General features: G+C 36.6%; 1 long non-coding RNA gene across 1 annotated transcript in view; it reads right to left on the reverse strand.

Moving 5' to 3' along the window:
• LOC112541688 (uncharacterized) overlaps nucleotides 1-23,312 on the reverse strand; it is a 51,060-nt gene that overhangs the window by 16,961 nt on the left and 10,787 nt on the right. Inside the window, exon 2 of the long non-coding RNA XR_015797601.1 lies at nucleotides 10,037-10,211. This is a non-coding gene — a long non-coding RNA (uncharacterized LOC112541688). The remainder of the gene's footprint in view (nucleotides 1-10,036; nucleotides 10,212-23,312) is intronic.

Raw genomic sequence — 23,312 nt, forward strand, 5'->3', positions numbered from 1 at the left:
GGAATCCCCACGAACATTTGACTGCCTGAAGGCCTTGAAGAAGTGGCAAGTCTTGCAATTGCCATATTTGGGGCAACCAATGCCTTTTAATGTGTTTCCCTGCTTTAACAAGCTGAATGCCTTCCATCAGTAGCACAGAAATGAATATTAAAGGGTCCCATAATCAAGCCCCTCCAAGAATATTTAATTACTATTTATTATCTACTCTGACCTGCTTCTTTTATTGGTTATGTTCAAAGAAGCCAACACTGTGGGTTAAAAACTCTACCATAAAATGTAGACCTAAAAAAGAGCAAAAATCCTCTCACAACTTTAATTTCATCTATTTATTATTCATACCATTTATATTCTGTACTTCATGAAAATGAATATCAAAATAATTTACATTAGAGCTTTAAATATTATAATGCAAAAATACAAAAAACAGTAAAAAGATAAAACCAATACATAATCATTATTAAGACTAGACGTACCCTGTCTGAGTTGCATTAATCCAGATGACCACTAGGTGATAGCAAGGAGATAAAGAAAACTCTGCTCCTTTGCTGATATCTGGTGGTCATCTGGATCTTTGCAGCCCAGCCTAAATAGGGAAGCTGGCTGAAGGACAGAATATGCATAGGTGCCCTGAGCAAGGGTCCCTGAACTCAGTGAAATGATGTTTATTTTTGAATCCTTAGAGTCAGCTTTATGTAATATTTATAAACATGTATTAAAAATATTCCTCCAGCTGCAGTGCAACTGTTCACTTTTAATTAGAAATACTAATAAACATTCAAAGAAAACATATTTAATAGGGTTACCCAGTATTTGGCGTGAGGCCCAGTTTTCAAAACGTCACAAGCAAATAGCCTAAAACCAAACTAGTCCATTACCAAAACAAGGGAAAGAAAGTGGCTTTAATCTTGTTACAAGGCATGGCAGAGAAAATGGCACAAGATTTTAACCTTGATCTTATTCTAGATGAGGCTTGTAAGCAGCAGTTCACTGGAATTCTTTTGTAATGGCTTCATTAGCTTGTCTGCATTAAATCTACCTATCACAGATCTTGCAAGTCTGTTCATGTGAGGTTTTAATCTAGCCTGTTGGGAAAAGCCTGACACTGGATTTGATTTTAGAAAACTGCTTTGGCACACACAAGTGTACAAATATAGGACCTATCTAAAACTTTTCAAAGCAGCTGCATCTTTTCCAGGTTCACATGATGGCCAAAAAGGGCTTCTCTGAAGAGTTGCTGACAGATGCTGTTTGTACTCCAAAGCATCTTTTTGGAAGTGAATCTAAAATGCTGCAAAAGATAAAGTTATTGTGGGAAATATAGAAACAGCATCAAAACAAGGGGGGGGGCGAGAAAGTATCTATTTCTACTTGAGCTTTTACTCATTTTTGTTTTTTAAATCCTATACATGCTAATCTATCACAAACAACAGTAACAGTTGAAAGCCTTGTCACCTTATTTATTGGCCACACTAATAAGGTTCAAGGGACCATCAGTTAATCTGGCATTTGGCAGATTGTATAATTGCTGCTGCTTTGGGGTGGGGGGGGAAATCCAAAGCTGTTCTTATCTATATTATCCACCCAGGGTCACACTGATTATACCTTTTTAATTTTTGCTTCTTTTGTTCTGAACTGCTGCATATTTCTTAGTTCAGCTAGCATAATGTTAATGTGTGATATTAAACATTAATTCGTTGAGGAATCATATTGGAACAGCATCCCCTTGGCTTGTTGGTGTTGAAAGACCATTGCATTCATCCTTACATTAAGAATGATTTGAAGAAGCACCTCAGCTTCCTCCGGTAGCATGCAAAGCCACTTAAAGAGGCCAAACTTCAGGCTGGATTTACAGCGAAGCATTTTGATGACCCTGTCATGTAGGGTTCATTAATTCCAAGGCATAAGAATTTCAGGAACTGAAACTTTACCTGGGTAGCTTGTTTCCAGTACTGAAAGCCTCCTGTGTGGGCATTAACAACAGTAAAGACACTGAAAGGGAATCCAAATCAGTTTTGAACAGCAAATGTTTAATGAGCCATTTCCACAGTTCTAGCTGATGCACCAAATCAATGGTGTATTTCTCTCTCACATATACATACTGTTCAGTATTCTGTACTGTACTGCATTCTGTACAATAATGTGCAAGAACATTTTAATGTACTAAATCACTCTGTCAGTGATCTTCAGGTGGCCACAAAAGAACCTTGTAGGGAAACTTCAGCATGAAACTGCTGAACTGGAGTTTAACAAAAAGTCAAAACAGTTCATCTGGATTGAACAGAGATAGCAGCTGTCCTCAGTCCAAGACGCAATCCATTATTGCCATCTGTACTCTCCCCCACTTCTTTCTCATTCTGATGTCATTTAACTCTAAATTATACTTTTTAAATTATTCCTTACCCTCATATATCTGAATATATATATTTATGACAATTTAGGACTATATTCTATCCATTTGATGAAGTGGGAACCAGTCTGGTAGGCAAACCACAATCTACGAGCTGTCCAAATGTTTTCCTACAATCCCCAGCCACTCAATGCTGAATCTTGACAGCAAATTGCAGAGCAGAGGAATTATTTCCCATTAATTTTCAAGCAAAAACTACCTTTCAAAAAGTACATGAGTCTTCATTTGGATTTTATACACTCCCAAATCAGACACATGAACAAACACACACATGTACATATGACCCTCCACCATATGAACAAGCAAATGATCCATATGGAAATCCTGGCTTTGATGATGACAAACTATTACTACCTCACTCCCTACACATTTCAACTAATCCCAAAAATAAAAATAAAAAACCCTTTTGCCTCCTTAGGTGCCCTCAAAGGTGGTAAGTGACATCCTGATGCCATTGCAAAAATGAAATAAATTCTACAATATGTGTCATTTTCACAATGTCATAATGGCTTCCTCTAATCCAGTGTTTCTCAACCTTGGCAACTTTAAGATGGGTGGACTTCAACTCCCAGAATTCCCCAGCCAAGGTTGAGAAACACTGCTTGCATCTATGGAAGTTTATGTTAGGTATTCCCTGCCTGGCACGCTCATAAAATATTGGGAGAGAGTTACAAGCACAATGGGGGAGTCCGTGCTGTCAGAGGCTAGGTTGTGCCATAATTTTATTTCTTAGTCTTGTGACACAAGATTCTTTATTCTTTCTGTTGCAAACAGAACTATACTGCAAGAAATAGCTCTTGAACATTGGTCTTGATCCAAAGAACCAGAAGAACCGTCCCATTTGGAAATGGGGTTTTCCTAATTTATTCTTTAGGAAATAACTCCCCCTCCCAGCAACACCTGAAATAGCCCATTCTGTGGAATATGGTATGCCAGGCTGCCAATCAAGAGGGCAACAATTGCTTCAGCTGACACAAGGCACCATATGGAGTCTGCTCATTGTGTTTTTGCTTTTGCTTGCTTAACTGTTTGTTCCCATATTATGTCTGCATATGCTTAATTTTCCAATTGACCTTCAAGTGCTTTGCTGTGGGAAAGGCCATTGCTCTGTGTGAAAGGTCCAAGATTCAGTCTCCTGGGAAGGGTCCTCAGGGAGTGTTTGTACTTCTAGTCACTACAAGCAGTGCTGAGCTAGCTTTAACCGACAAATTAATGCTAGAAGGCAGTTTCAATATGCTTAATATAGTACCAATTCCCTGTGGAAAGTCTAGTAACATTTCCAGAGAATGGATCTCACATTGTAATTGGGATAGGAGTAATTTCACATACAAACACACCTGATGAAGCATAGGAATGCTCAAAAGAGCTCTGTCACCTTCAGAGACACAGAGCAATTTCTTTACTTATTTGTTCATTCATTCAGTTTATATAGCCATCCATCTCACTTTTATGTGACTCTAGGTGACTTACAATAAAACAAATTAAAAAACAAAATACAATATAAAAACAAAGATAGAAACACATAGCAGCTGAGCATAATTGCCCAGGAAATCAACTTAAAAAGGCCGATGTTCTGTATCACCAGTTTTAATTGCTCCTGCCCTTATGACAAACGTTTTTAACATATTTATGCTACTCCAGTAGTAACTACAGCTGAATGGCAATGTCGTATGCCTGTAACTGCACTTTTAGAAAAGCATTTCTTCCCCCTTCTTTTGCTTTTTTCCCATCTTCTTGTTCTCTCACATACATGCATACCCACTTATTCTTATGCTGTGTCTTATCTCTCGCTGTCTGGCTCATGAATTATGTGTCTGCTCCACATCTGTGCCTTCTGCCAGGGTTGTTTGCTCATCAGCAGTTGATCATTTTTCATCAGCTATGTTATATATAGTCATCGTATTCACCAGTTGCCATTCCCAAGGCAGAAAACAAAAACTATGTATGTGATACAGAATTTAAATCCCTTTGGGGCACTCTCTTTGGCACATCAAAATCTAAGCCTGTCAGAAAATGGTACCTAACCACTCAAATATATTTGCTGGCCTTGACAGGCATGATCTATTACCTCCGTGTTCAACACAGTATCACCATGAATTAAATAATGGTAAGATTGATACTGAAAATATTCAACCTACCTCCTCAAAAGTCAATAATACATTTAATGTAAGCCAGCTGGAACAGACAGCATACAAATGTATAAAATAAATAGATAAATAATATGTAGCCTTTATTTCTCCCAAGAATAAGGTTTAATTCAAGTTGCTAGGTTATCTTGTTACAACCAATAGATTGCCTTGCTGTAGCTTCCAATGTAAATATGATTGTATGCTAGTTTACAGAAAATGTGCTCTAGTAAATGGATAACATTAAACAGAGAGTAAAAATAACTCCTTGCTTTAGAGACTTCTATGCTGGCTTGTTTAATTTCCTATTAAAGGCAAAGAACTAAGATTGGCAGAAATTGATGCAAACTTAGCAGGCTCCATTTGATAAGCTGTTAAAGGAAATTCCCTTGAGCCTTGCCATTAAATATTATCTTTCTCTCATACCTATCTGTCAGCCAGTATCTCTTCTGACCTCCTTTTCATAGTCCAGTGCAATGAAGCCTGCATCTAGGCATCTCATCACCAGATCTAACAAGTCTGAACACAAGATAGTAATACAGATCTACCATGCCTTTATATTACAGAAGCTGCTCAGTCATTTCAAATACCGTTTGCATTGTACTAAGGCGATCAGAAGAGAGAGCAGTTGACAGAACACAACTGTGAGAGAAAGAGAATATTTCATAGCAAAGTTCAAAGGAATATCCCTTAATAGCTTGTTGAATGAGGCCCATATGACTGAAACTGTTTTCCCTGAAGGAACTGTATTAAAGACAACATGCATTGATAGGTTGGCCATTCTAGATCTCTCTGATATCCCAGTTCTGACACATTTATTCAGCACTGTTACCATTAAATACCATGATGGCAGTTTATATCCTTCCACTTAATATGGCTATTATATTATTTAACAAGATATGGAATGCATGCAGAACATACTTTCTGGGACACTTCCCAACCTCTTTACCAGCAGTGGCTATATGCTTGGGTATATGTGTGCCATTTGGCCATCTGTGCTGTGCTCTCGGTCAATGACCAAGAAGCAGGGAATGGGGACTTAGAATGGAACAATTCATGTGGGAAGAAATGAGTTTCTGAAAAAATATCTGGAGACTATGAAGGTTTGGGCAGAAAAGTGAAGGAACTAGGAGCACAGATAGATTTTCTATCAACCTTTGCTCTTAAGAGTTATGACACAAGAAGAGAAAACTGATCCTGAAAGTCAACAACTGGCTATGTAGGTGATGTCACTGAGAAGGATTTCAATTCTATGACAATGGCATGTGCTTCAGAAAGAACTCCTGAGAAGAATTATATACGTGTTACAAAACTGGGAAAGAAACTTCTAGCAAATGCCTCATGATATCATCAGGAAGACATTAGACTAAAAGAAAATGGGAAGGGTGGAAAAAGCCCAGAACTGTGAATATGTAGCCAGTGACTGAGGCAAAGGAGGCAGAACCAAAGGAGGAAGAAGGAAACCAATATGGGGCTCAGACTTTTGGCAGGGCCCTGTATCCAATAGCTCTTATGTTCCTACAGTGATGCTGACTATATGGGAAATAAACAGAACTAGCGATCCTAGCTCAGGAAGATTAATGTGGTATGACAGGAATCACTCAAACTTGGTGGGATGATCTCATGATTGGCACACAGCATTGGAATGTTACCATTTATTTAAAAGGAACAGATCCAGTAGAAAAGGTGCACTGTACATAAACAAAGAATATACTTGTACAAAAAATCAGGAATCAGAGCATGGAAATCCTGTTGAAAGCATTTCAGTATGTATAAAAGGAGAGAGAAACAAAAGTAAAATTTACGAGGGAGTTTATTATAGGCTATCTGAACAGGCAGAATATACAAAGAGTGAAAAAAGTGATAATAATGGGTTTCAATTATCCTGACATCTGCTGGGAATCTAACTCTGCCAAGACAAAAAGGTCCCACAAATTCTTGTCATCTGTTGTTGATAATTTCATTTGATAGAAGGTGGAAGAAAGGACAAGGGAGCCTGCTATCCTGGAACTAATCTTCACCAACAGAAAGGAATAGGTTGAGGAAATGAAGGCAAATGCCAGCCTGCGAGAAATGATCATGTTATCTTTGAATTTGTGATATCCAGAAGAGGAGAAACTGAGAAAAGTCAAAGCTGCGTACTGGACTTTAGAAGAGTAGACTTTCATAAATTCTGAAGGAGGCTTGATTGGATCCAATGGCATGAGATCCTAGGGAAAAAAAAAAGTGCCCTGGAAGGCTGGAAAGCTCTAAAAAATGAGATTCTGAAGGCATAATTGCAAATAATCCACACATGAAAGAAAAATGGAAGGAATCTCACAAGGCCAAAGCAGATACCTACAGAGCTCTCTCAAAAGAGAAAAGGAGCCCTAGTTGGTCGTCATTATGCCACGGGGGGACTGAGGGAACTTCAGCTTAGGACAGACATGGAGAGGGTAAGAGAAGATTTAGCTCATTTTAACAAATTCATGTTTCTAGGGCAGGGTAATTACATCTCAGGGTACTGGAGGAACTAATGGAGTTCATCACATAACCATTCTTGGTAATATTTGAGAAGTCCTGGAGTACTGATGAAGTCCCAGAAGAGTGGAGGAGAGCAAAGGTTCTTCCCATTTTCAAAAAGGGAAGGAATGAGGATCTACAAACTACAGACCTTAGTCAGTTTAATGTATATTTTGGGTAAGGTCCTCACACACATTATCAAGAAGCATGTTTGTGAACATTGAATAGGCATGCTACAATTAGTAGAAGCCAGCAAGGGTTTGTCACAAACCAGACTACTGTGTCAGACTATCTCCTCCTTTGATAGAAGTATAGCTTGGAAGATCAGGGGAATGTCATAAATATAGTGTACAAGGACCTCAGCAAAAGCTTTGATAAAAGTCTTTATGATATTCTCCTTAATGAACTTATAAAATATCGGCTAGATGATGCCACTTAGCTTTTCCAAAGGTGCACCCATTACCACTGTAACTGAGCCCATTCACATTGCTGCTGGTTGTCTTCTTTTCTTTCCTTCCACCTTTCCCAGCATTAGAGCTTTCTCTCTCTGTTTTTAATATAAATTTTATTTAAAAGTTTTACAAAGAACATAAGAACCAACACAAACTGATAAAGAGTAAAAGAAGCAAAGAAAGAAAAAGAGAAGAAATAAGAAAGAAAACGTGCAGAAAGACAGAAAAAAAGAAGCTTCTGATTTCTTTTGCAGCAAATATAAGTACAATTACAGAATTAATTCTTACTCTATGATTACAAAAAAAGCTCCCTCTTTTCTATTGTCCAGTTTTTTTTCTAATCACCAAAGCCACAGATCATAAATGCATTTTTGCCCATTTCATGCAGAAAGTCTGTAAGGGGTCCAGTATTTGAGCCTTCTCCAGAGAGCTTGTTCTTAATATGTCTGAAGTAGATAATTTGAGCCTGGTCATTTGTGCCTCGAGTGAAAACTCTGGGTTAATCGGTTCACGTATACATATACATGTACACATACACATGCATATACATATATATACCTTACCAGAGAATCAAATAGTGAGATTGTTCCACATCATCCTGTTTAGTCCAGCAGGGGTAAGGGTTTGTTAACCTGGGGTCAGGCCAGTCATTCTCTCACCACCCAACCTATCTTACAGGACTGTTGTTGTAAGGATCAAATGATGCAAGTGCCCCGTTTAAGCTGCCCTGGGTTCTTAGAGAAAAATCAGGACAGGAATGCAAAATAAGTAAGTAAACAAACTTTCCAGAATGTGCTAGGCATAACCGTCTTTTGTCAACTTTCTAAACAGTGCAAAGATGATAACCCTGGGAGCAAATTTGACATTTTACTCCTACTGGATTCATGGCAGGAATAACTACAGCCACAAAGGAAGCCCAGCTGTTGCTTTTCCAGAAAAAAGTAAACGAATGAAAGCATTCAATATTGAATGTATAGAATAAATGATTTGCCAAGTGTATGTACGTATGTACGCATGTATTTATTTATTTAACCTTTATTAAACATTTGGCTTCAAATGGTGTAGTTAACTGACATGTAGCTTGGGTCAAAGCCAATGGGGAAACTCTACAATGGGGAGTTTCTAACACGCGTCAGTGACTACGGCTGTCTTTTCTGTTTAAATGCTTCAAACGAGGAGTCACTGAGATATAATAATCTCAGCATGAGGGATATAATTACAGATTTTCATGCAGACTTTGATAATTTTCAACAAGATAAATTGCTGGCAATTATATACTACACAGGACAGGTGGCTACTTTCAGCTACGTTGGAAAAATATTGTGTTGCTTAACATGCTTGAAGAAATTGATACATAAAAAGTAATTGTTTGGAACTTCTCTAAGGAAGACAAACCATTTCTGTTTTTAAATGATTTATGTGTAGGCACAACAGCAACATTTCATATTATTGCAGCAAAAAAGCCATTTTTGGGAGATACATAGATAGACACTGAAATTCTTTGGTAGAATTGAACTAGTGGCATATAATTTGGAAATCATTTATCTAACATCACAAGACATGGAATCAATCAGTAAAAGTATATCTAAACACATCCAAGTAATTTAAGTGTCTGTCTGCAAAACCTCCAGTATAAATGCCAAAAGAAATAATAGGCAATAATATGCCTGTCATGATCTTTGTGAAGAAATCCTTACACATTATTTCGCACAATAACAGAAACAGCTTTATCTCTTTGATTATCTATTGCTGATTATGGGGATAGTATCCTGAATATTTAAGAAATTGCACTGATTGCCGTGTAATCTCATGCAGATATTATTGCTGTGAACAGTTGCTTCAGCTGGATCAGATTTTGTCTGGTTTTCTTCTGTCAAGCAGCTAGATGTACAAACATGGATGGGTGAATGTCCAAACATTGGTACAACTGGGAACACTCATCTCATTGGAACTGGAGTGAGGACAAAGTCTTAAAGCCCTGTTTGTCATGTCATCTTGCCAATCCAGCCCCCTCATCCCACGCATCATTAAAAAAGAAGTAGAGACTCAGACCTAAAGGCATGAATCACCTCATATCACATTCAGTTTGGCTGTCCTTTCTCTGTTTGTTTAGACTTGTTCTCCAATGACAATTGAGTGAAGAACTGAATTTAGACCAATAGCTAATCTTCATGTTGTGTGTCAAGTTGCTATGTGTTCCCTATTTATTTTTCAAAGCAGGGTTCAAGATCAATCCCAGACTGCTATAACTGTTATGAACATCTGACACTTAACAGGTTTACTTTCATTCTTTGCTATTTGGGAGGTGAACTCACAATGGATAGTCTTCTTTGCTTATAATTATGTTGCTTCCCCTATATCCCTCAATTTTTGCCCTAGCCTGTTTCTGCCCTTCTGTATCATATACATTTATTTCTTTTTTCTTTTATGATAAAACTCCTAGGTTTCTAGTTCTAACCTGAACTAGAACTAACTAGAACCAATTCTAACCAGAACTAAACTAACAAGAACTAACATAACATTAGTGACTATTTATGTTAAATACTTACAATATTCAGTACTTTAAAATTTCTTCTCATTCAAGGGTTGATTAATTTGGATATCTTTAATTCTTATGCTTTGTCATTTTGACTGTTGTACGTCTTCTGATTTGAGCAATGTGGATTTTAAGGGACTTGTTGTTTCTGTAACTTGCTAAGATGCATCATACTTTATCTTTTCTTTCTGTTTATGAGAATGCAGAAGCATACAATTAGTACACTGCCATCTGAAATACCAACCTCATATGATTTGGGATTACTACAGTTCCTTATAACCTTTATTTTTTATCCACAGGGCTAAGGTCTTATGAAGTCTCTTAGTGATTCACTGTTCACCCATATTTGTCTCCTCTGATTTCAATCTATGTGATCTCTGTGGCTTCCTACAAATAGGAACACTAGCAGAAAGTTGCATCTCAATAAAGCATGTGCCTGATTGTCCAGTAAACTAGGGAGGAAGGGGAAGAGAAAGAAAGAGATTTGGACTAGCCAGGAATGAAAATCAGAGATCTGATTTGCTTCAGGCAACTACTTTTAAAAGCTAATTTAACAGCTGACTCTAGAATTCCATTGTTTTTGGATATACTGGGTAGAAAGCAAGCTAGTCAAATTTCCATTGCCATGAAAATAACCAGATAATAATATATTTCCTGAGCAAACTCAGGGAGGCAGTGAAGGACAGGAAGGCCTGGTGCAATATGGTTCATGGGGTCATGAAGAGTCGGACACGACTTAACGACTGAACAACAATATATTTCCTAAATAATAGGAAAACTGATGGCAACCTGAAGTGTGATGAAACTGATAATTATTATTTTTATAAAAATGTATATAGCTGCCCATATTGTAGTAAGAGCTCTGGCAAGCATACAAAACAGTAAAACCAACCCCCCCCAGCCAAAAATAGAACCAATAAAACCTCTGTAAACCTCTATAAAACTCTATAAAGACCCCAGGGACCCCAAGGTAGCACTCTCCCATACATCTGTATACCATTATGCTGCGCTCCAGCCTCATTCTACTCCAATGCTTTGGGAAGAGGCAGCTCTATGAGGCCTTCCAGAAGGCAAGGAGGGGGCCTGCCAGATCTCTGGGGGAAGGGTGTTCCATGGGGCAGGGGCAGCTACAGAGAAGGTGTGCTTCCTAGGTCCCACTAGATAATAGCTTTTAAGGAAGGGACCTGGAGTATGCCCACCCTACCTGACCTAGTGTGACAGGCAGCATCCCTCAGGGAGAGGTGGTCCTGCAGGTAGCCTGGTCCCATGCCATTTAGGCTTTAAAGGTGAGAATCAGCACCTTGAATTGCATCTGGAAACTGGAAGCCAGTGCAGCTTGCACAGCAGTGGTGTAATATGAGCAAAATGTGGAACAGCCATAACTGCAAGTACTGCCATATTCTGGACCAGTTGTAGTTTCTGGATGGTCTTCAAAGGCAGTTCCGTGTAGAGTTCGTTGCAGTAATCCAATTGGGAAGAGATCAGGGCATGAGTGTCTGTGAGGAAGGCCTACTGGTCCAGGAATGGCCACACTTGGTGCACAAGACAGATCTGTTCAAAGGCCCAGTAGCCACAGCTGCCACCTGCTTCTTGAGCAAGAATTGTGAGTTCAGGAGGACCCCCAAATTGTGTACCACAGCTCTGCCTGGGGGAGTGAAACCCTGGCAAGCTTAAAAGATATTTCACCCAAACTGGGCTCCGAAAACTCAGAGCCACTCCATCTTGCTTGGGTTGAGCTAAAACTGATTTCTCTTCATCCAAACCCTTAGGGATATGCTAATATCTTCTTTCTTTCTTTCTTTCTTTCTTTCTTTCTTTCTTTCTTTCTTTCTTCCTTTCTTCCTTCCTGTCTTTCTGTCTTTCTGTCTTCTTTCTTTCTTTCTTTCTTTCTTTCTTTTCCTTCCTTCCTTCCTTCCTTCCTTCCTTCCTTCCTTCCTTCCTTCCTTCCTTCCTTCCTTTTTCTTTTTCTTTTTCTTTTTCTTTTTCTTTTTCTTTTTCTTTTTCTTTTTCTGAGTTGTATGGAAGGAACAGGAATAGGACTTCTTTTCAGAACCCACTGTTCAAACTGTCCAGACTGGACTAAGTGCAGGACTAAGGATGTTGAGTGTGCTTCATGCCCCTTACAGATGTTTACATAATCTGTAAATGTATAAATTCTGAACAGAGTATACATAGAAACCCCATGTATAATAGAACTACTAGAAATCTATGTCTTCCTCAGTAGCAATATTTCATGTGTCTTAGAGATCTAAATCCAATGCTACTGACTCTTCAGCACTTCATGACCTACTGTACTGACTATAAAGGGGCAACAGGGTGAAGACAGAAAATCAAGGATTTAATCTGTATCCCCTGTTTATCTATCACTCTGCCTGCTCTATATCTACAGTGCATCTGATGAAGAGAGCTGCAGCTCACAAAAGCCTATGCCTTATTTTAAATAAAATGAATTAGTTGTAAAGGCGATACTGGACTCCTTATGATTTCATCTGCAAAGAAGAAATCTTACAGTGCTTAATCTTATCATATGGATAGTGCTATTGCTGTATATGCTGGTTCAGTAACTATAATCTGTTTTCAAAATCTTTATGAATCTAATAAAACTTAGTTCATTATTTCCAATTTTGCTAGCTATACACAATTAGTACAGTTTGTCAGAGATTAACATTGGAATCCCCATCTGGTGCCTAGCTTATTTGCACCCAAAGTTACTGATGTGTTTATGTGTGTCAGATCTATAGCTCTCATATCAATTATAGGTAAAAGATATGAAAGATATGCCAGGATGTGATTTCAGGGTGTGAGACTTTAAGAACACATGGTGAGAAGTGTTTCCACAAAAGGTAAACTTTCCAGATGTGATTATCATCATGGGACATTGAGTTTTTAGAGTCACAGCATGTTTCGTATTTCATTGTTTATTATAGTTTTCTTTAATAACTGGCATAGATGTAAAAAAAAATAGCAATGCTACTAAAGTTCAGTAAATAAATGTTAAAACGATCATTTTTATTAACAACATAATTTATTTTTCAAAATGGCATAACACTGTCTGAAGTCAATGTACTACAATACATCATATATTACAATATAATTGTAATTATAAGGAGAAGGAATCTACGTCACAGCAAATTCCCCTGGAAACGTATGTGTCAGTATAATCAGCTACAGTGACTCAAGTAATGTGTATTAGTGCCAATGATTTATAATGCTTAACCAATGTTAAACAGCTGTGGTTATCCCAATTATATTGAAAGTATTACTTCTAGCCAATATTCTCCTCTCATAATCTACATTGCCTGACATGTCTTTGATCCATGTCCTGTAACACTGGAAAGAGTTGTGTTATGTAATATATGATGTATTGTAGTACATTGCCTTCAGACAGTGTTATGCCATTCTGAAAAATAAATTATGTTGTTAATAAAAACGATCATTTTAACATTTATTTACTGAACTTTAGTAGCATTGCTATTTTTTTTACATATATGCCAGTTATTAAAGAAAACTATAATAAACAATGAAACACGAAACATGCTGTGACTCTAAAAACCTTGGGAAAGGCTACAGCCCTATAAGAAAGCAGGTGCTTTTCATACAACAGTTCCCAGTTTCAACCACAGCAAGATAAAATGAAAAAGATGCCATTTGTTTTCTATGGGAACCACTTAACTCCTTTCAGTTGTTTTCCAGCCACCCTCCTTGGATATAGAGTTTTTTAAACAATCACAACAGGTTGGGCTAGTCAGTCTTCTGCTATCCTGGTCATGATAGCTTTTGCATTTTTTTTTTCTAAATTGGAAAAGAACCACCTGGTGGTTTGCTGTGTTTTCTAGTATAACAATCATGGGTAAGCCATACTTATTAGTTTTGGTGAATGAATCTATTATCAGTTCAATATATTATTTTTGTGCAACTAAATAGAATGGTTTCTTTTGCAGTTACAGTAATTTTATATCATACCCTTCATTTGACTAGGTTTAAGAGATGCAAATTAAAAATAATAGTTCCTCAAAGAACCTGTATGTCCTTATCATTCTATGTTTGGAGATAAGGCTTCTATATATCTGCAAAAGTGTCAAGTTAATCTGGTTTGTCTTATGCAGGACTGGCTTTTCCATAAACAGAGTGAGGCTGCTCCTTTAGATGGTAGATTTCGGTCACAGGAAGGGACAGCAAATTGTTACTTGATTCCATTTTTATTGCCGTAGACTAGAAGGGAATTTTTATTATCCTGTTATTTAATTTATGTTATTGGTTTGTGTTTTTTTAAAAACAGCTGATTATTATATTACCTCACTTCAGATACTCCTTTTGCAACAGTAAAGCTAACTAAAATGATAATCTTTGGGAAAAATTATAACCTTCAGGTATTGCATTTTGCAGCAAACAAAAAATGAAGAAATGGTGTTTTCCAGTAGAACTGAATGAAGAGACTCTACTTTTATTTGAACAGTATTGTTTTCAAACCCAGATTTAAAGCATTTTCTTCTCAGCTATTCTGCTGCAATATTTTTAGAAGGATAGAGAGAGGCAGAGAGAAAAAGACAGACAGCTGTCAGGCAAGGGTTGTTGGAAAATAATGCGAAATTATGCTGAATTTTGGAACATCATATAAAACTCATTTTAACTATCTGGTTATTTGTTATATTTTTTGAAAATAAATAGATTGCAATAAATATTTACATTTCATTCTTCATTACTGTCTGAGAATTATGAGCAAGATTTTATGCTTCAATTTGTCTATTATAAATATAGAGGTATTCAGGGTTATTACTGCACTTTTACAGTGAGATAATGAGGACTTTAGAGTATTTTCATTCACAGCATATGTCTGAATTCTCCTTTGTGATATGACTGGTACAGTCTCAAGCACACTCATTATATTGAAATCAGCCAGGGTAGGCTAGATAGTAGCTTGTGCCACTCATGTACTTACAGAGGATTTGAAATACCTGTAATGCTGTGCTTTTAGCTGGTCTCACTTATAAGGGTCTAAATAATACAGTGAAGACACTGAGGAGCTGAGGAAGGGGCAGACAGAACCCTTCTGTAGTAATTGGAGATACTGCTGTTTTGCTTTGCTTCTGGATGGCTATGTTGTAGCTGGGTGTAAGATGCTCCCTTTGCCTGGATAAACATTATAGGACAGATAGACGAGGGGAGACTGATTTTAAGGGCAATTTGAGTTCCATGTGTGAATTAGATTCCATCTACTGATCATGTGTCATCTAGAGCTTTTCAATAAATCATCAATAATATAGGCCAGAAAGAGCCTGTGTGGTATAATGGTTAAATTGCAGGACTGACAATGGAAAGACCTATGTTCACATCATCACTAGACCATGGACTTCAACAGATAACTTTGGGCCAGTCATCATTGTTGCTGTGAGGATATGTGAACTATCATGAGCCACTAGAAGAAAACTGGGATAGTGATAATGTATTGGATAGTCTTTAATAATTCAATTTCTGTTCAAGACTATGCATACCAATTAAGTTTAGAATTTGAAATAATAATATTTATTTTAGTGCTTATCAAGCCAACAAATATATTAATCTTGGCTGAAGAGATGATTAATGCATGATTTATGAATGCATAAAGCTTGCAGTGGTCTGCAAGTGTTAGAACTGCTCTGTCCCCTTACTCCATTTTAATATGGTTTTTAGTGCTACTCAGAAGATAGTTTGGGTTCCCTCTGGTGGTTGATTTAGTTTGTGACAGTCTTCTATGAAATATGAAATCTTATTAATAAGGTTTGAGCTCTGTTGAAGGAGAAAATAATAGTAATAATGTTCCTATTTACAACGGTGGGAATGCATTTCCAAATTACTGTTTTACTATTGTTGAGATGTAGGGATGTAAGTACCAACATCAGCACCAACAGCAACAAATCCACATCAAATGGCTTGCATCAAACTTTGAGAATGCACTGATTCATGCCTAAGTATTGAATACTGTATCTGATTTAGAATACAATTCTAAGAAATTTCATCTACACATTTCATTAATATTTGCATTTCTAGAAAGTAAGGTACAGCTTGCACAACAGTTTAACATTTTAAATTCCCACTAAATTTCACGGCTTTAAATCTTACCTGTAAGAAGTAATTAGACTTTGTATGTAATTAAAACCAAATTCTTACAAATACAAACGCAAAATTTTATTTGACTATTTTGTGCACAGCACCTAAAGGTTATTGGAGTAAAGTTAAATAAACACGTACAAGTCTCACACCTACAATCATAGTCCAGCTGACAAAAACCTCCAAATTATCTAACATAAAGGAAGTTTAAAATAGATTCAATTGTCTACTGGTAGGGGGATAATTTAAAATCTTAGCAGCAGACCTCTTCTTCCAAGGGTTCACCAGAAGAGGAAATTATGCCACCAGTCAGACAACCTTCAGATATATATGATTTTGTTGTATGCCACTCAGAGTCACCTTGTGTGAAATGGGCGGGCATATAGATTTGATTAAATAAATAAATAAATAAATACCCTATTGTGGCCAGCTGGGTAATTCATAGTCCTTCTATCAAGAATTTCTCCTTTAAGCCCAGACTTATAAAAAATAGAAAGAAGGGTGCTTTGAATCTTCATGCCCAAAGCAAGCCATACAGAACTTAATAAATTGCATGTCATGCAATCTTACACAAGGGGGGGGGATGTTAATGAGAAATTTCTTAAAAAAACAACAATGCATCCAAAGCTTATTGGGTAAAGAGGAGTAAAAAAAATTCAAGGGAAGGCAGCAATCACTCATATAGAATCCCCTCATCTGCCTATATACCTGATTATTATTAATAACAATAACAAAAACAATAATAATTTATTTATGCCTGGGGACCCTCCCTGATTAATAACCACTTCCTTGTATTAGAGCTTGGGTTTCAGCACATATTCAGAGTGCACTGCACAGAGGATAGCTGGATCATCTGGGCCTTCTGCTTCAACACTGTAAGGAAAATATTCCTTGGCATGGATGTCTGCAGGAGGGAGTCTATCAAAAAAGTCAAGTTTGCTGTTGCACTTACACACATACAAAGGGGCAGCACTTTGATCATGGTGCCTAACTGCCATCTTTTTAACTCCCTTGTAGGAGCAGCTGCTCTTCGTTTCATTTTGTTCTCTTTCTCTTGCTTTAAAGATAACTTTGCAAAGTTTAAGCCCTGCTTTGCCCAGTCAGGTAAAATTCTGCATTGCTAATGTTACAGGTCTAATCAACACATCAAAAAAATTACCTGGTAGTTGAACCCATCTTCCTTGCAACCTTATGTTCAACAATAAAAATTCAACCTAGGCTTCACCAGTTATTTTATAAATAGAGAGAGAGGATTAGACGAAAGAGAATTTTTGGAAAACAGAAGATTAATTTTGTCAGTTCAGCAATTGGAGGCATTTTCCAGGGGCTTTGAGTTATGCTAGAACAACTTTTGTCACACTTAAAGTCTACAAATTAACAGCATGTATTTTCCTTGGAAGAAAATTCCAGAGGGCCTGCATAATTGTGGAAGATACTGTATAACAACTATGTTGGCTGGAACTGTACTGAAATACTCAATTTAATTTAATTTAAAAAAGGTTTAATGAAATGTTTTGTTGTTCCACCCCACAGCCCAGTCCTTTAAATAAAACTTTTTAAAAAATGTATTTTACATTTATTGCATATTTATAAATTTCTTTGCAGAATCTGAAAAGACACAAAAGACTATGGTAAAAGGATTTAATATAGGACAGGTACACTAAATGCAAACGGTTGGAGTACATAAACCTTGTTAAAAAGCACAAAAGTATGGCTCACTATGTTACTATCCTGCTAGGGGATTTGTCTTCAGATCAGGAGGATGGGGAGGGATGGAGCCAAAAGAATCAAGCGTCAGCAGTTCAGTGACCCACTCTGACCTTGACAGACCTAGCAAGTCCACAGAACCCTCTGCTCACACCCACTGACATAATTCAAACATTCTGCTACTCAGTCTTAATGGGGACCCAGGACCAGAGAGCTGACCTTTGCAAATCCGAGAGGCTAGCCAAAAGGCACGGGAGCGCTAACAAGAGAGCGGCCTCTGCAGCTATTGTTTGATGAGTTTCAGCTGTGTGCTGGGTGAGGTTCAGTGTGGCTTCTTTGCCATGCTCACTCCCGGTTGACTCGCCAGGCCTAATAAAGCCCTTGTAACTTTCTGCAAAATCCTCTCAGAATCAGCATCCAGGTTGGTCATCCACATAATAACAGGTGCCGCTTTGATTATTATATAAATGTATGCTGTGCCCTTTGCATTGGGGGGCAAGAAGCAAATTCAGTTTTATTCCCACACTTTTAGTGGTACTCTGAAGTATGTGAATTTAAAATGTGGAACTGTACATAGGGAGAGAATGTTCTTTTGAGAGCCAGTTTGGCGGAGTGGTTAAGGCACCAGGCTAGAAGCCAGGAGACAGTGAGTTCCAGTCCCGTCTTAGACACGAAAGCTGGCTGGGTGACTTTGGGCCAGTCTTTTTTCTCAGCCCTGAGAAGCAGGCAATGGCAAACCGCTTCTGGAATCTTGCCAAGAAAACTGTAGGGACTAGTCTAGGCAGTTCCCAGGAAGCAAGACTCACTAGATGCCCTGTCCCCCTCAAAAACACCTATTTTACCACAGTTAAGAAATACTTGTTTTCTGACTGTCAGCAATGTAGCAACAAATGTAAAGCATGGAATGGCTGCTAAGGATAAGGAGCAGAGGAAAATGTTACTTGTGTGCTTCACCAATGAAGTAATACCACATAGCTGTCTAAAATGTCTCTCTGTGAGAGATGGGCACTTTGTATGACCACTGCATCATTGCCTCTACATATCTTTACAATGTGAAATAATGAACATGCATTTTCAGCCAGATAGCAGAAATCTGACTTTGTAAGAGATGTTTACATGCTCCCAATGCTTAGAGATGCTTAGAGTATTTGCAGAAATGCATGGATAAGATTGATGCTAGACAGTGCTGGGTACATTGTGAGGTTTGCAAAAGATCTCAATTTTGTAAAGCATTATTTGGAACCTTGCAGACAACAATGTAAAATATGTTAAAATTAAAGTTTAAATATGGTGCAATGATAATCTAACCTCAGGACATTCTGTTGTGATTCTGAAAGTATTTTACAGCCCAAAGTCTTGGTTTAAATATAATGGAGAGTGACAAATGAGTGATTTACCCAACAGGTAAATCTCTAGCTCCTGCTAACTCACTGTGTAAGTCATGGAAAGTTCGTGATGAGGACATTATTCACTTGTGCCAACTGAGTTTTAATAGAAGTTCTCTCCTTTTAGATAGATTGTAATTAAATATACGGATACCTGAAATTAGATTTGATGAATGCAAACCTTAACGTTTTTTCCTTCACTTTATACATTTTAAATTAAGCTGGTTAAGTCCCACTGATTTTGACAGAACTGAGTAAACAAAGCATTGCGTGCATTCCTTTTTGCTTGTACTTACTGCATTATCTTTTGGAGAATATAGGTATTTTGTAGCCAAAATACCACATAGATGTTGTCAAAATAATTATTAGACTCATATAAGAGCAAAGAAAAACAAGAAGTATTTAATCAACTAATCATCATAGAAAACATTTTAAAATCAAGCATACTAACTTGCAATCAATAATAAAAAATATAAAAAAGAAAAAAATATGAAAGTATTCAAAACATGATGCCTCCAAGACTTTATGGACTTCCTTATTTCCTATCTCTTTTCTTGGTTTATGTGAATAATACATCAACATCAATCAATATGTGCAATGTTCAGAGATGGCGGGAAGAGTCTAATACCTCTTCAGATTTCATCTAGAGCATATTTTGCTTTATCTTTGTGGAGCAAGATAAGGACTGTGAAGAAGCAAGACGAGGGGGGGGAGCAATTCTGTAGGAAGTAATGTGTGCAGAGTTAAACAGTGGACTGAGGATGAGTGGGTGTGAAAAGTAAAGGACACAGAATCTATACCACAAGAGCAAATAAGACTGAGAAGAGCTCAGGAAAGACCCTCAGGGGAAACCCAAAACAATTAATAATGCTAATGGAGGGGAGAGGGGGGCAGGGTTATGAACGCTTTACAGTATATTTTTATGTCTTTTATTCTGTTAGATTTTATTCTTGCCATTGTAGCTTTAAGATGAAAATCCTCTTCTCATTCCCCCTTGAATACTTTCGTATTTTCTTCCTTCTTATTCTTCTACCCTTGAATCTCCCTCCCTGCATCCTCAGCATGACTGGATCTTTCACCCATCACTGAAGAGATTAAGTCCCAGATGGATCTCAACTAAGATGGACTTTTATCTGTCCACAAGTATACATTGTTTAAAATTCTTCCTGTTTGCATACCTCAATACTTTTGCTAAGGACCTATCTCTCAATAAATACTGTGAATCATTGCATCTAGCCCTGTCCCTGATTTCTGTTAATAGTTCAATGTCTTGGCTGCTGAATTTCATCAGAATCATTCCCTCTATGATTTCCCCCTCTTTGTTTTATGATCCTATTGAGTTAAAGTTTATCTATGTACAGGAAATGTATAAAAATCTGTGTCAATATGTTATGGAGGGGGTATAGCAAGGTAAAGTGAAATGCCCATGTTCTCACAATTCCATAATTTAAAATAAAATATTATTGCCTTTCACCCTGTCTGCAAATTTATGGCAGGAAGAAAGTAGAAGATTAGTGGGCACAAAGTTTAAAAAATAATAACTGCTTTCCCAGAAGGAACTAAAGATTACAATTAAAGGAGAAGAACACTCAAATTTGACTTACTAATACAGAATGGAGCAAAGTACTTTAACATTGGACATACTGAAGCATATTTGTGAACAGTGGACCCAGAAGTTAATTTTAAGAGTGTTTGCCATTATAGATAGACTGTGTTTAAAAGATGTTATGGAAGAGGAACAAATGTCACCGGACAAGACTGATCTGAAAGTGGATTTAAAAATGGCAGGCTACAAGAATGATATGGAATAAGATGCTACACTGGACATACAAATAAAACTGGCTGATGTCTTAATAATGAAAAGGAATATACAAATAACAAACTAAGAGAGCGATAACTTTCCTATATTGGATTTACAAAAGAGACTTGTTAAACTGTTAAAGTTTTGAAGAAATCTGTAAGAAGGGACAAAGAAAAAATGAAAAGGAATCAAGTTCTAGGACATTATTTGAAGGGATTGAAGATCAAAAGTATCACAAATAAAAGAAAGGAATATAAAGTTGGTTTATTGGATCAAGGTTAAAATAGACATGTTGTTATCTCTGGTAATCCTTAATGGACTTTTGCTGATCAGGACTGAAATGACAAAGTTTTACGGATTTGTTTATAGATAAGAGACAGGATATGGGAAGAAGAGATCGTTTGTTGTATTTTAAGAGAACGTGATAAGTTACTAAAATTGTTTATACTTATGATGAAGGGGGAAGTAATTTGTTTATATATTTCTTTTCTTTTTCTTTACTATATTTTTCTTTCTTTTTTCTTTTTCTATTTTTTCTTCTTTTCTGCACTGTTTCTTTTATTTTTTTAGGTTGTATTAGTTTTTATCTTTTTAATTGTAATGTTTAATAACATTACTATAAAAATAAATAAAAATAGAAACGAAATAATAATTGCTGAGAACAGAGGAAAAAGAAGAATAATTCAAATTGAAAAACATCATGTAGGCCTAGAAATAAAAGGAAGGAAAGGAAGGAAAATGAGGTTTTAATTCATTTTAATCATTATTTTTATTTATTACCACTGTTATCTTTATTTTTGTTTGCTACATTTCACTATTTTCACTACAATTTCTTTTTCTTTTTATTCTGTTTTAATCACTATATTAGAAATGAAAAATAAAATTTAAAAATTATAGCCCTTGCTTCCTTTGAAGTATTATAACTCAGCAACCCTTGCTGGAGTTGGGCAATAAAATCCAAGAACAGGGTGAGAGGATATGATGTCTAGATCTGTATACATATGAATGTTAATTTGAACTAAGGACGGAATCCAGAGTTTTGTAATTTGGGTGGTTTCAAAATCAAACAAACAAATTTTAGCTGTAGGTATATGATTGCAGTGTTACTATAGTACCATGCAGGAAAACAAGAGTTAACAAATCAAAGACTTGGGCTTTATGAGATTTCTTTCTTGTAAGAAGGCTTCTGTGGACTATTATTCCAAAGAACTCAGTTCTGTTTTGACTAGGAAATCAATTCTCATATTATCTGTCTAGCCACATCTCTGTCTTTAGGCAAGTCATTATCTCAATTTAATTTAAATTGCTATTATTATAAGTACGAAATGCAGAACACATTCTACTACTAACAACTGATGGAGAAATGTATGTTTTTTATATGATTTTATTTAAACTTTTAACTTTAAAAAAAAACTTTTTTAAAAAAAGAACTTTTAAAAAAGAAAAACTAATACAAACTAATATAAAGTACGGAAGAAAAAGGAAAAAGAGAAAGAGAAAGCAAAAAGTGCAAGAGGAGAAAAAAAAAGCTAAAGAAAGATAGAAAAGAAAAAAGATACAAGAAGTAGCTTCCGATATTCTTCACAGCAGTTATAAGTACAATTATATTTTAACCTCTCTCTCTAAAGTTACATCATAATACTCTTCTTTCTATAAACTCTCCTATCTAATCATCAATATATAGTATTATGGAGAAATGGTTATATGAATACTTTCATAAAATGATTGAAAAATTATAGAGAAATTAGTAGTAATAAACAACTGGTTTTCATTTCAAACCAAGTATTTGAAAAGCAATGGGTCTTATAACAGTTGGAGTGTGCCAAATTCAAAACTGTTGACAGAAACTCTCCATACAGTTTTTTTCCTTATGCCATCACCATACCTTCCCAAAATCTTTAGTTTTCAATGACAAGTCTCTCAGATCTGGTTTACTAGTTGGATGACTGCTGTACATATAAGACAGCCAACTTCTTTAACCATGTTTATATCTCATTTGAGCATATATTTACTTATAATAGATTGGGGATTCATTGAAAAACTCAGGAGATGGATTCAAGGCAAACTAGGAAAACTTGTGTCCCTCTAAACCCAGTGTGAATAATTAATTAAATCTATTAATAAAGTCAATAAAGTTCAATGGGACTTAAATGCAACTCAGTTGCTCAGGCTCCAACCCAATGGCCCTGTTGTCACAACACACTTAAGTAGGTCAAATGGGACTGAATGGGTATAGTGTGTTGCCAAATAGTAGCAAGTCCCATTGAATGCAATGTACTTTACAGAAATAAAGACAGAGCTCTCTTATA

Source organism: Python bivittatus, unplaced genomic scaffold (assembly GCF_059951505.1).
Source record: "Python bivittatus isolate LINGU-HERP-01145 unplaced genomic scaffold, Pbiv_v1 ctg000590_np1212, whole genome shotgun sequence".
NCBI lineage: Eukaryota > Metazoa > Chordata > Lepidosauria > Squamata > Pythonidae > Python > Python bivittatus.